Here is a 9,959-nt window from a genome sequence, read left to right as displayed (position 1 = left end):
ACACTTAAGTTCATTAACATGGGTCTTCTTTCTAATTTCTGTAGTTAGGTATGCTCAGTGTGACAGGGACTATGGCTGATCCAGTCACTGAGTTCTAGTGCGGGAAGCTTGTTTTTTAAGTAATTATTTGTTCGCTAAATTGAAACTTTCATCTGCAGACATTTATCTTGATTTCAATAGCAATAGTATCATTTTTTTCTTTTAATGTCAGATGTACTCATTCAAGAGAAGATGAAAAATAAATAGCAGAATTGAATTTGTGTAGGAAATACCAATCCCATATTTAATTCTGCTCTGTTGCCAGCACAACACATCTGTACCTTGAAAATCACAAATGTTGCAGCTTTAAGCATGTGTGATTTCTGTCCAGTCAGTTTTTACAAAAAGGGAAACAGATTAACACAATAAAATTAATTCACTATAAGCATTGCCAAGATGGTGTGCTGGCTCATGTGTGAGAAAGAATTGCTCTAAATTATGTAAGTTTCCATATTACTGATGTTACAGGTCTAAAAAAATATAAAAACATGATTTCAAAAACATTGAATTGTAGGATTAAAGACCTGTAAAAAGCATCTTAGATTGGTACATCATGACAGGAATCTACATCTTCTCTTTATACTTCTATTTATCTGATAACGTACAGCCAAACAACTTAGTTCTTGTTTTTGTCACATCATTATGTTCACACTTGTATCATTACATCCAGATCAGAATATCAAAAGCTCAATCTAAAATAATTTAATAAGTTTGTATCACTCTTCAGGATATTTACTGCTGCACACATGGAGATACCACAGATAGGATGGGTGGTGGAATAAGCAAGTGGATGGGTGAATGATCTTGGATTTTGACACAAATATAGAGATAAATCGGAGCTACTTTAATTATTAAACACCAAGAATATGTCATGGCAAAATTTATGTCTAAAAATATATTAACAAGCAGTGAAGTGAGAACAGATAAGCATGATGAAACAATCAGTGTCGAAGAAGCTCCTTGCACAGTTTTAGGGATGGGGGATGTCCTGGACTCATGTCAACTGAACTCATTAGCAATTGCAGAGTATCTTTTGGTGTTATTTAATCCCAATGGAATCCAGTCTGTGCATTTCACCACCACACTGCAACATGAAGTAATGGTTGGACAATTCACTTTGAAAATGCACTCCTGATGCAATCAAAAAAGCTGCCTTAGATACATCTGGGAATTCCAGGCATGAGGTGAGATCATCAGTTCATCAGCGATACAAAACATTTAATTTCCATTTTGCTATGACTCCCTGCTTATTTAGGGGCAACCAAGCCAGATTAACTGGGATTGGCTCCTCCCTTATCAGTCCTTGTTCTGGGGGGCTGAGGAGTCTATCACTGCTATTATCAGTTATAGACTGAGAATTCAATTAATAAGAAGTAATTTTATAAGCTCTAGACAGAAATCACGCCCAATTCTTTATTTTTGTAATGTAATACACTTTCATTTACTAGCGTACTAAAAGAAAGGCAGGCAGAAAAAAGGGATTTCTGGTTAGAATTATTAGTGCAACTCTGAAGCATCAACTCTGCCTAGGATCTGTCCCTCAAACCTTTTTCCCCAATGGGGATTTAAGTAGATTGCTAAGTATTTGACAGACCTCAGTATCAAGATCAATACTGAATTAGAAGACAAAGCTAAGCATAACCGGGGGAAAATAATTAACAAAATTAAGGAGGGTTTTGCTCTATAGGGAACTATAAAAGTTATCTTTATGGGGTCATGTAAATGTAATAAAGATTCTGCTTGCACCACAATTTAATTCTATATCAGAAATGGTCCCTATAGATATACCAAAAGATTATTTTACTAAAATTGAATGTGTATCCTTTCCTGAACTAGAAGAAAGGGGGAGAAAATCTTAAAAGTAGAAAGTGTGAATTTTACACCACACATTTCAAGCTGCTTAAACTCCATTTGTATCAACAGTACTGGTTCAGATGCCACAGTTCACCCAAATGATTATCCTACTCCATGAGAAAAAGGGAATGTAACTATACAACTGTGCTCTAGGATGACATGCCTACCTTCCATCACAGCACGTAACCAATTATATTTTGTATTTTAAGAATGCAGAAGATGCAGGAAAATAATCTGTTAGAAAAATCCCAAATAACACGTTCCTGTAAGTATCTGGGTTAATTCTACTTTAAAAAACAGAATGCAGACATTATTTGAATTTGCCTTGTTATAAAAAAGAATTCAGACTATAGAGTGTGATATTTTAACATATCTTCTAGAGATGTGAGCAGCAAACCTGAATTGTTCATTACTGATCTAAATTTTTCTGACTAATTGCTAGCATGCAGCTCTCTGAGGATTTGTTGTTCTTTTTTGCCTCTTCCTTTTCATTTGTGCTTTCCCAATTACACTAAAACCAACTTAATCAGATCAGAAGTTCTCTTAAAATAATGTCAGTTCTTTTCTTAACTCGAAACCAAGGCTATCATGAGAGAACGTCAAACTGAATTAATTTTGTTCTGTTAATGCCACATGGATGGTGACCTTCATCTTGGCTCAAAGCCTTCTCCATGGTTGAAAGCATCCATTTAGTGTCTGAAGTTTGATCATTAGTGTAAAGATGATGATACTATCTAATATGGAAGATCTGAGGACACTTATTTTGTCCACACCCTGACAATATCACAAATCCATGTCACCGCTCTTCCTTGTGATTTCCTTTTACAAGAGTCCAGGATACAAGAGCAGGAAAGCCACAACATGCTCCCAGAAGATAATTTCTGATACCTATTTCACCTCTCTTGCTTTGTTTCTGATTTCTGGAATTTTTAACTGAGCGAGAGAAGAATTATCTTTGCCATTTCATCAAGATATCCCTCTATCAAGTGTCAGGTCAACATAAAATATGTGAGACTTTTGTCCTGATTTGATAATGGTTGTCTGTAGGATTAGTTCCTAGTGGCCCAGGAGTTTCCTTACTTGAACATAGGTTTAAAGGCCTGGATCTCCAGTCTCTACAGTGAACCAATGTTGCACTAAACACCAGTACCTGGCAAGTACGCATAATAAATCATGATCAAACCTCCTTCTAGTCATTTTTCTTCAGGACTGAAGAAAATGTTCAGCTACCACAATTTGTCCTCTATTTCTGATTTAGCACTAAACTAGCACTCCTTTTGAATGTTTTAAATAAACATAATTTTAGACTAGCACTGCAATTATTATCATCATTAACCACTCTGGGCTGGGATCCATTCTCCATAGTGACACCTGTTTCATAAGGTAGTATGAATAGGAGAAAGATGTGGGCTCATGAAAGACATTTGTGGATTAACTCTTGGTATATGGAGAATACCTAGATCCTCAATGTTCCACCTTTACATCTCTTCTGAAATCCTTTGGAACTAACATACAGCATTCATTTTTCCACAGCAAAGGCTAACCCTCTGAGTACTGAGTAGTTGCGGATGACACTAGGCTGGGTGGAAGTGTGGATCTGCTGGAGGGTAGGGAGGTTCTGCAAAGGGATCTGAACAGATGGACCGCTGGGCTGAGACCAATGGCATGAGGTTCAACAAGGCCAAATGTCGGGTTCTGCACTTGAGGCACAACAACCCTGTGTAGTGCTACAGACTAGGAGAAGTCTGGCTAGAAAGCTGCCTGGAGGAGAAGGACCTGGGGGTGTTGGTTGACAGCCGACAGAACATGAGCCAGCAGTGTGCCCAGGTGGCCAAGAAGGCCAATGGCATCTTGGCTTGTATCAGAAACGGTGTGACCAGCAGGTCTCCCTCTGTACTCGGCACTGGTGAGTCCGCACCTTGAGTACTGCGTTCAGTTCTGGGCCCCTCACTCCAAGAAGGATGTTGAGGCTCTGGAGTGTGTCCAGAGTACTGCAACGAAGCTGGTGAGGGGGCTGGAGAACAAGTCTTACGAGGAGCGTCTGAGAGAGCTGGGGTTGTTTAGCCTGGAGAAGAGGAGGCTGAGGGGAGACCTTATTGCTCCCTACAACTACCTGAAAGGAGGTTGTGGAGAGGAGGGAGCTGGCCTCTTCTCCCAAGTGACAGGGGACAGGACAAGGGGGAATGGCCTGAAGCTCCGCCAGGGGAGGTTCAGGCTTGACATTAGGAAAAAAATTTCACAGAAAGGGTCGTTGGGCACTGGCAGAGGCTGCCCAGGGAGGTGGTTGAGTCACCTTCCCTGGAGGTGCTGAGGGGCATGGTTTAGGGATTGATAGGGATGGTTGGAGTCGATGATCCAGTGGGTCCTTTCCAACCTAGTGATTCTATGATTCTATGATTCTATGCTACCGCTGTTCTTGCTTTCTCTGATACCCCGTGACTTTGGCCATTTAGCTAACTGTCTGGTGGAAACAAACCTTTCACCATTTTGAATCTGCTGTCTTCTCATTTCACATTTCTGTAGCATTTGTGTTGTAAGATAGAAAGCCCCTTCTATGAGCTATTTGTTATTTTAAATATTTTTATCACATCCTCTATTATATCCTTTTCTATAGAACATAAATCCAAATGTTTTGAGAGTCTCTCTGTGAGTTTTTCCACACTCCTAACTGTCTCCATTTCCTTCTAACGATTTTAATTCCCCGGGTCTTCTGGGGCCATTCCAATACTGCAAGTGGATCCAATGCCCAACCTTGAGCTCGAGTCCAACCTACTTCCGCTTTCCACTGTTTGGATGTTCATTTGGTCTTTGGTAAGGGCACGTGGTGAGAATCAGCTGTAACCATTCTGCATTTGGTGTGCTCAACACAGAGGGCTCAGCCTGGCCCACTGTCACACCTTCCAGTACAGCGCTATTACCTGGCTGAGGCTGGGTGGAAAAATCAGTTGCTGCCATCCCTGATCCAGTCTTCTGTACAGGTACAGGTACAGACTGTATAGGTAAACTGTTTGCATATGAGTTACATCCAAACATCTTGCCTGCTTTTGTCAAGCACAGCCATTTTTTACTTTACAACTCCACTAAACTACATATAAGGATGCTTCCTCCTTATATTTTTGTATTTTATTCCTGCAGCTTTCATGTTATTAGTTCAGCTAGATTTGTTCGGAGATTTCCATAGTTCTTTTGAGATTGTGTATCTGAATAGATTTCATCACCACAGAAATATACTGTCAATACGTTGTTCATTATTAAAGCTGCAAGTAATTAAAGTGAGGCACTCAGAGACTCTGGGACTAAACAAGGATTTTGGAGGACTCCGAATCAACTTAGTGAAAACACTTTCTCTTCTCATCAGCATGATTAATTGAAAATACATTACAGGAAAAACTGTTTCAGAGTTCCTATTCTGGGAATCGTGGTGATGTATGATCTTGTTGAGTGGCTGTTTTCTGAACAATTACTAGGTACAAGCATTAATGTGAAAAAGCATGACTTTATTGTCTTCAGGGAGTCTCAGCTGGACTAACTGCCATGTAACCTGCTGTGGCTTCAGTATGTGTACACACTGCTGAGACTTCACTTGCTGTTTCTTCCTGTGATTGTGCTTGCTAAATGAAGGGTTCATTTCCAGAGCTCATGAGTGTTATTTGCAAGTTCTCCGTGTGGCTACTGCTTCTTCCTATCTAATATTCAGTTACAAAATGGTAGACTCAAGGATAACCAATGATCCTTAATAACTTCCTACTCACTCATGAGCTGAAATGTCATTAAAAATGTGAAAGATGACTTGGAAGGACAAACGTTCCATCCTTGGAAACATTCAAGATCAGGTTGGACAGGGCTTTGAGCAACCTGGTCTAGTGGAAGATGTCCTCGCTTATTGCAGTGGAGTTGGACTAGATGACCTTTAAAGGTCCCTTCCAACCCAAGCCATTCTAAGACTATGATTCTATGATATTGCAGCTCTACTGGATCACCACTGACTTGCAAGAGAAATGGACAGGCAGCCTTCACAAGTCCAGTTTATCCAACATATTCAAACAACTGTTTGGATACCTCTTTCAAACCTATGATTTTCACTCTGGATTTTGGGGGCTAACTTCTTTACTCATTTGCATTTATGGTCATTGATATTTTTGCACATTGTTTGGTTAAAAAAACAAAAAACCCAAAATGCAAATCTACAGCATTTACCTCCCTTTGCTTGACAACAATTAGTAATACAAGCAGTTGAGCAATAAAATAGGCCATTCATGCTCAAATACCATTATTTTATGTTAGATTGTGAATTTCATCATGGGCAAACATCTGTGCCAAAATCTGTCACCTGGACGTTTGTAATGTGAGGACTCAGATCTATGCAGATTTCTGCATAAAGAGGCAAAACATCTGCTTGTAAAGTGAAGACACACTCTAAAAAATCCCCCAGGTCTGCAGTGATACAATTTTGGGACACAGTAACTCAAGAAATATGAATGATACTGGAGTCTTTCATTCCAGACACTCTGTCTCCCTAATGATACATCAGAGAATTTTCATCTAACCTCTCCTGCTAAATCATTGGTAGTATTGGCTAGATATTGATGATGAATGTATCATATTGATAGCTAAATATCGGTAGCTAAATGTATCATAATGCATCATCGTAACATCTCCAATATCTGCTGATAAATGGCTTCAATCTCTTGCTACAACAGCAATTTATGAAAGAATATCATATAAACTTCAATATAAACTCCCACAATTTGAAGAGATTGCCTCTTTTTACACTTTATAAATAGAAGTAAAGATTGTACATCTCCTCCAATATATGTGTTGAAATGGTCTAGTCTAACTCCCAGAAGGACAAGTATAGAGCTCAAAGGGTGCTCTTTGCTGGGCTAAATCGTCATAACTCCAGGAGAGCTATGGCAATTTACTCCAAAGAAGGATCTGTCCCTAGGAGCCTCCCTGCTGTTACCTCTCCACCTCTCAAGCTTTACCAAAGTAATTTCTTTTTTCTCTTTTTTTTTTGCAAGAAGCCCTTACCCAAAGACACCTAGCTACTTTGGGATTTCCAAAGTGGAACACATGAAGAATACCATGCTTTTAAAAGAAATTATCTTGCCATCTGCAGCAGGTGCTTCCCCTCTTTCAAAACCTTTCCAAAGGGGCTTAATATTAGTTTCAAGTCATGAAAAGTCTTAAGACATTTATTCTGTGGTAGGAAGTTTTTATGAGGCAGACACTGACTTGATTTGCCTTTTGGCTGAACTCACACTCATTAACATCTTGTGTTAAGCAAGTGGAGGGGTAAAAAATTCCAAATCAAATGCTGTCAAAATATTGTAAAAAAATTTCAGTAGCCATTTCCCACAAAATACAAGTGAAAGGTATAGAACAGGCAACAGGGAACCACATAGTTTATACCATTGCACACATTTCCACTTCTGAGTTGTTAATATCTCTCTGAGTTGTACTTGTAACACCTTTATGTATCGCCATCATTTATTCCTGATATGGAATAAAAGTACACATGCATTTCATCTAATCAAGGCAGTGTGCAGGCAGGAACTAGCTGACTAAGTGTTCCTTATGATCTTTTAATGTACCTCTTCTCTCTTCTACATTCCCTTCAAGTGTCACCTCCTTCTCTCAAACTGTTTTAAGCATGAAAATAATAAACATTACATACTTTGTGTCAGCAACTTTATACAAGTGCTCTTAACATATAAGCTCTCCAGTGAGACAAGGGAGAGAAAATTTGAGTTGTAGCTCTCATCTTAAAATGAGTGAGAAATCATTATGTTCCATTTGTGCCACATCCCACAACTATTGCCCAGCAGCTGAGGGAGGGAAGATGTTCCGTCAACATATACAGCACCAACATATCAACAGTAATACAAGTTCTTGAAGGAGAGATACTTGTTCTCGAAGCAGAGACCTCCAAGAGCCTGCAGGGAAGCCTCTGGGAGGTGGAAGTCTGTTTCCCTGAGCTAGCTCATTTCACATTCCAACACTGCTACAGTGATGTGGACCAGTCTCCATGTAAGCATGGATATTTGAAATCTGCTTGCAAGAAACCTAGGGTAAAGTTTGCCAAAGCTTCCTAGAAAAACGGGACTTTGTTTTCATCACACTGAGGGCTGCCGGGCAGTGAAGGGGACTTCCGCCTTAAGCTTTGCTCTGCCCTGTGTTTGTGTGCAGAACAGAGTCAGCCCTCTCTTTCCTCCTTCTGATATTTCAAACTCTCAGAAATTTGTCTGGGCCTCCCTGAGATCTCCTGCCTGCAGTTTCGCAGTGATGCAACACCAAATTTAAATAAGAATTAAAGAAAGGTGCCAAGAATGTTGCAACTCTTTACTGGCCATGGATACTCTGGCCAGTGAGGACAGCTTTAAGGTCCTTCCTGCTCTTTCTTTAACACAGAGAGAAAGCCATACAGGACTTCTGTGAGGCCCACAAGCTCCACTGAGCAGAAGGAATTGGTATTGCTGGAGGGCAAAGAGGGCTGATTGAGGAGTTCAACTACATGAAAAAAATTAAATGCCAGAGTTAGCAACTGGTTATAATTAAATGTTTTAGGGTATATCAACACTCATGCATTTATTCATGAAACCTAAGCTATGTGAGGAGATCAAGCCAAGCAAACCCTGTCATGCTCAGCTATATGTTTGTATAGTGAAACGGAGCATCTTTCTCAACTCTCAGACAAGGTAGTTCCCTTAAGTGCATCAGCTTGGTTTTGTATAGTTGGTTTTTTCCTTCCTTCCTTCCTTCCTTCCTTCCTTCCTTCCTTCCTTCCTTCCTTCCTTCCTTCCTTCCTTCCTTCCTTCCTTCCTTCCTTCCTTCCTTCCTTCCTTCCTCCCTCCCTCCCTTCCTTCCTCCCCCCTTCCTTCCTTTCTTTTCTTTTCTTTTCTTTTCTTTTCTTTTCTTTTCTTTTCTTTTCTTTTCTTTTCTTTTCTTTTCTTTTCTTTTCTTTTCTTTTCTTTTCTTTTCTTTTCTTTCTTTCCAGCTGCTCACAAGAACAATAAATGACTAACACCATTATTGTTGAACAACCTGCACAGCACAAAGCTGTATTTACTGATGTCACATTATTGTTCCCATACCATTAAATGTTTACTTTAGCCCTTTTATAACCCTTCCAGTATCAAAGAAATGCAGTAGGCATCAATTTTCAAAGTGCTGAAAAAAAGTTATGCATACAAGTCTTGATGCTCATGCACTCAATAAGAAAATTTAGCTCCCTGCCTGTCCTTGCCTCTCCCAGCTTTCTCAGCAACATGCAGCAAGTTTTAGAAAACACAGATTAAGTGTTTTGGCCTAAGTGTCAGTGAAAAGAAGAGGATGTTATTTTTCATCAATTTTTCTGCATTATGATTTGAACTACTTCATTCCCTGCACTTTTTTTTTTTTCTTAAGAAAATAAAACACATATAAAACTGGGCAGATTATTAAATGAAAGAAGTGGATATGTAATTCAGTGAACTGAGAGATTATTTCCTGTCTGCACGAGGTAACACTTAGATGTCTAAAATGCAAATAAGTGGCTAGTGATATTATTGGAAGTACCTACAGGGACTAGTGCCTCGTTTTCCCTGAAGTCAATAGGATTTAGACACCTAATCTGCAGAAGGGATTTTGAAACTCCCACTGGTCATTCGTCTCCATCTCCAGGCACCAAAACATCTTTGGGAATCTGAACGTTTATGGGTAGGGTTTTGTTTCTGTTATCTTCTCTACTTTTTTAATTCATACACTACAATCAAAAGCAATTCTGCATCTTCTGCCTTCAACTCATTTCTGAATTTTCCACAAGCAACGTTAATTAAATTACAATAATATTTGCTGTACCTGCTAGATCAGCTAAAACAAACATCAAAGAAAACAGAGAGTGTCTGGTATGGTAAAACATTTGAAAAAGTGAAAACATCTCAGCATCATAGTAAAGGCAGAAAAAACAGTACATTTCTGGAGTGAAGACATAAGAATTATTTTAATAAAATATATGCCGATCTTAAAAATGTTATGTTTTTCTACTAATTCCTCAAGTAGCTTTGAGCCACTGAGTAGAAGGATTT

Source organism: Cuculus canorus, chromosome Z (assembly GCF_017976375.1).
Source record: "Cuculus canorus isolate bCucCan1 chromosome Z, bCucCan1.pri, whole genome shotgun sequence".
Lineage (NCBI taxonomy): Eukaryota > Metazoa > Chordata > Aves > Cuculiformes > Cuculidae > Cuculus > Cuculus canorus.
Note: the sequence above shows the minus strand (reverse complement) of the source record.